Source organism: Lathyrus oleraceus, chromosome 6, assembly GCF_024323335.1.
Source record: "Lathyrus oleraceus cultivar Zhongwan6 chromosome 6, CAAS_Psat_ZW6_1.0, whole genome shotgun sequence".
Classification (NCBI taxonomy): Eukaryota; Viridiplantae; Streptophyta; class Magnoliopsida; order Fabales; family Fabaceae; genus Lathyrus; species Lathyrus oleraceus.
Genome location: NC_066584.1, coordinates 302665804 through 302670145, shown reverse-complemented (window position 1 = coordinate 302670145; position 4342 = coordinate 302665804).

The following is a 4342-nucleotide window of genomic DNA, read 5'->3' as shown; positions in this document are numbered from 1 at the left end:
TACCAAATTCATCAATGTTACTGACCTCAATGTTTGAAATAATAATAGATAACATTATTGCAACTTTGACATGCATTCTCTATTCCTAATTTGTTTCTCAAATATAGAAAATTGTGGATCAAGTGGGTAAGGAATAACAATTTTCCTACACCCACTCACACATAGTAGATAATAGTATTGAGGTTGGTTAAAAATATACATGTTGAAGAAGTCCCACATCCCTTAGTTTTATGAATGAAGAGAGAGTCAAATGCTATATATATGATACAAATTCTTTAAAGTATCACATCGCTTAATTTTGTGAAGGAAAAAGGAGTCCAAGACTATATATAGAATTCAAGTTCTTCATTCCAATATGCACAAGTCAAAAGCACTTTAAGCTTGCATTTGAATTTCTTTGTTCTGTTAAACTCTTGTATTAGAGTGTTGTGAGATGTAGTTAAATATTTGTTTTAGAGGATGTGGGTGTACTGGGGACCTGAGTTAGTTGAGGGTATATTATATGTTGTAACAATTTTCACATAGTGTTATTCTCTGGTTGTCTATTAACAATGGTCGTGGTTTTTTTCTCTGGTTTGATTCGAGGATAAATGTTCTTAGTGTTCTTTATGGTTGCAATCTTATCTGATCTTCCACATCAGAAAAGAAGAGTAGTGTTTTGAAAGAGTTGTTGAGCTACAGTCACAAATTCCATTGTGCAGCTTGGGCTAGAAAAATTTGATGGAAGAATTTTTTTGACTTGTGAAAATTTTAAGTCAAAGATGTGTTGATACAATCAAGATTCCACAAGGTGAAAAATTATGTCGGTGGTTGAAGAGCTCCCTGCCAACAAGGAAGTCGCACCATAAGTTTTTAACTTAGTTTTTGACATGTGAAATTCTTGGAGTGGTATAGCTTCAAGTGAAATTTATTCTTCTGATGAAGTATATGATTGTCGGGGATGACAATGTGATACTATTTATGGTGGAGTATGATTGTCAGTGAAGACAATGAAAGTTAATGTATTATTTTCAATCAAGGTGGAGATTGTTGGGATTGGTTGAAAATATACATGTTGAAGAATTCCCATATTGCATAGTTTTGTGAATGAAGAGAGAGAGTCCAAGGCTATATATAGGATACAAATTCCTTGAAGTCCTACATCGCTTAGTTTTGTAAAGGAAGAGGGAATCCAGGGTAATATATAGGATTTAAGTTCTTTATTCCAAGATGCACCAGTCAAAAGCACTTTAAGCTTGTATTTGACTTTCTTTGTTCTCTTATACTCTTGTATTAGAGTATTCTTAGATGTAGTTAAATATTTGTTTTGGAGGGTGTGGTGTACTGGGGGCCTGAGTTAGTTGAGGGTATATTATGTGTTGTAACAATTTTCACATAGTGTTATTCTCTGGTTGTCTATTGATGTACTCAACGGGAACCACTTTACTTGTTCTTTGTGCCTATGGATGTTGATATCTGAAAGTTACTTGCTATTGGTTAATGGAGAGAAAATAAGTTTTAAATTAGTGTGCTCACCAAGGATTCAAACCCTCGTGCCTACGTATCCTCATAGTGCAATAAGGAACTTAGAGCCTCGTAGTTCCGAGTATAAAACATAGTGTGTGTTGGTTGTTTTTAATGAACAATATTAATATTCGTGTTCTAGCAGTTAATGTTGCTTGTATGCTCGCGCATGAGAGACTTAAGTGTTTGTTTATTTATGGTAGAATGGACGCGCTTGGATCGTATTCTAATATTTAAACATGACTTGCGTGCTCGCGCATGGGAGACTTAAGCATTGTTCATACCATGGTAGAACGGAAGTAACATGTCCCTTGTGAAAAGGTTTTCAATGCCCTAAGGTGGAAAATTGGATTTTATTTGTTGCGGTAGAGCGGAGACAAGTATCAGACCACAAGCTAAGTACGGCCGACAATCTGAGTACTTGGGAATTGAGAGAATAATGGCATCCTAACCCCTATTTTTAATCCAAAGAGTTTTTGTTTATGAAATTTGTTTGGTGAGTTTAATTATTGATACTTAGAGGGAGACAAGCATCTAACCACTGGCTAAGTACGACCAACGATCACAATACTTGGGTTGAGAGGATAGTGGCGCCCTAACCACTCTTTTTCACTCTCAAAGCACCAAATTGAAATCGTTTTATTGTTAAGTCTTTTGAATGGTAGTCAAGTGTCGGTCCACAAGCTAGGTATGGCTGACAACCGAAGTACTTGAGTGTTGTTCACAAGTACGTACACCCTATCTTTGTCTTCTAGTTTATTGTGAAATTGTTTTTAAAAGACACTTGACGTTGGATCAAGTGTTTGGAATTTATTTGTAAAAGATGTGAGAAGAATGAGATAGAGATAGAGAAAGAAATGTGAGAATGGAATGGAATGGATGAGATACTTGACTTTGGATCAAGCACTCACATTGATTTCAAATGAATTTGATTTGGAAAAGCACTTGACATTGAATTAAGTGTCACTATGCCAAATAAGGGAAAAGAGGGCGCTTTTTTTGGCCTATAACAGCGCTTTAAAGCGCCCTCTAATCTGGCGCTGGCATAGGTAAAGACAGCGCTTTTTTTCCTGGTGAAAGCGCTGTCTAAAGTGGCTCTTTAAGCCCTTTAAGGGCCACTTTAGAGGGCGCTTTTTAAAGAAAGCGCCCTCTAAAGCGGAAACATTTAAGGGTTTAGAGGGCGCTTTTACTGGAAAGCGCCCTCTAAAGTGGAAACTTTTAAGGGTTTAGAGGGCGCTTTTACTGGAAAGCGCCCTCTAAAGTGGAAATTTAAAGGGTTTAGAGGGCGCTTATTTTGGGAAGCGCCCTCTAAAGTGGGTGGTTATTTAATTTATTTTTTTTAAAAAGCGCTATATTTTTTTATTTATTTTAGACAACCTGTATATTGAAGTAGTACACCCAAAACTGTATAATTTGAAGCCCTTTTTCACACATTGCATTCAACAAGCCTTATATACAACAATCCATACATATACAACAATCCACTGATATATAATCGTTTAACTTCTAAAGATTCTAAATATACAACCAATTCATAACTTAAAAAGAAATAAAACTAAGTAGCAAAAGCATCTCTGAGATGTATGTTTTTTTTGCTAGCAGCAGTCTTCTTAGCAACAACCTCTTTTTGTTCAATATCAATAGCATGAACCTAAAATATCATAAAATTAGTTAGGTGATGTATAAGATCAAGAATTAACATTTTCTATGCATAAATATCATATAATTGTGTTTATACCTTTTTTTTATGCAACTGACTCGATTTGCTGCGTAATCCCCTTATATTTTTGGTCCCTTATCTTTTGAAGATAGAATTGATATTTGTTTAGATGGACATGTTCCATTGTCGTAGAGGGATACTTTCAAATATCCAGCATCATCATCTACGCGAATGAGGCTTGACGACAATGGAACATCTCCATCTAAACAAATATCAATTGATACTTTCAAGTATCCCTTGCCCCTTGCACGAATGATTGACTTCATAATAGCCATTTTACCTGTAATAAAGAAAACAATAAAATCAGATGACAAATGTAAAAACAATTAAAATCATAAAAGTCATTTTACCTGTAATAAAGAAAACAATTAAAATCATTTGACCTGTACCTTTTTCACTAAGTTCTCTTTCTTTTCTTGGTTGGAATATGTTTTACATGTCTCTTAACAACACGGACGGTTGGATTGATCCAAATACCCTCATTATGATCATTTCTAATATATGAATCATTTGATATAATATTCTCATCTTGATCATTTCTGGTAAACGATTCAATCTCAACATCAATATCACCTTGATCTCTAGTGTTTTCATCAATTACTTTGTTGGAAAAAAGAACTATAGACCATTTCGTACTTTTCAGATCATTGACATAGAACACTTGTCTAGCTTGAGAGGCTAGAATAAAAGACTCATCTTTGTATCCCACCCTATTAAGATCCACTTGCAAAAATCCTGACTTATCCATTCGAATGCCGTTATTATTTTCAACCCACTTGCAACCAAATATAGGAATCTGAAACTTCACATAATCAAACACCCAAATGCGCTCGATAACACCAAAATACGACAGATTTGCAAATTTGGGGTTTAAGTCCTTCACACTTGATATGTGCATTGCTTCAGCTACCACGGTGACACCACTATTCTGCATAGTACTTTTATCATCTTGTTCTTTGGTATAAAATGTGTATCCATTAATCGCGTATGCGCTATAAGAAAAAACATGGAAACTTGGACCATATGCTAAGCATCTCAACCTTTCTGTTATTGAAGCGGGATCTGAATAATACTTTGAATAAATATGATCCTTAAACCAAGGTATAAAACATCGATTGT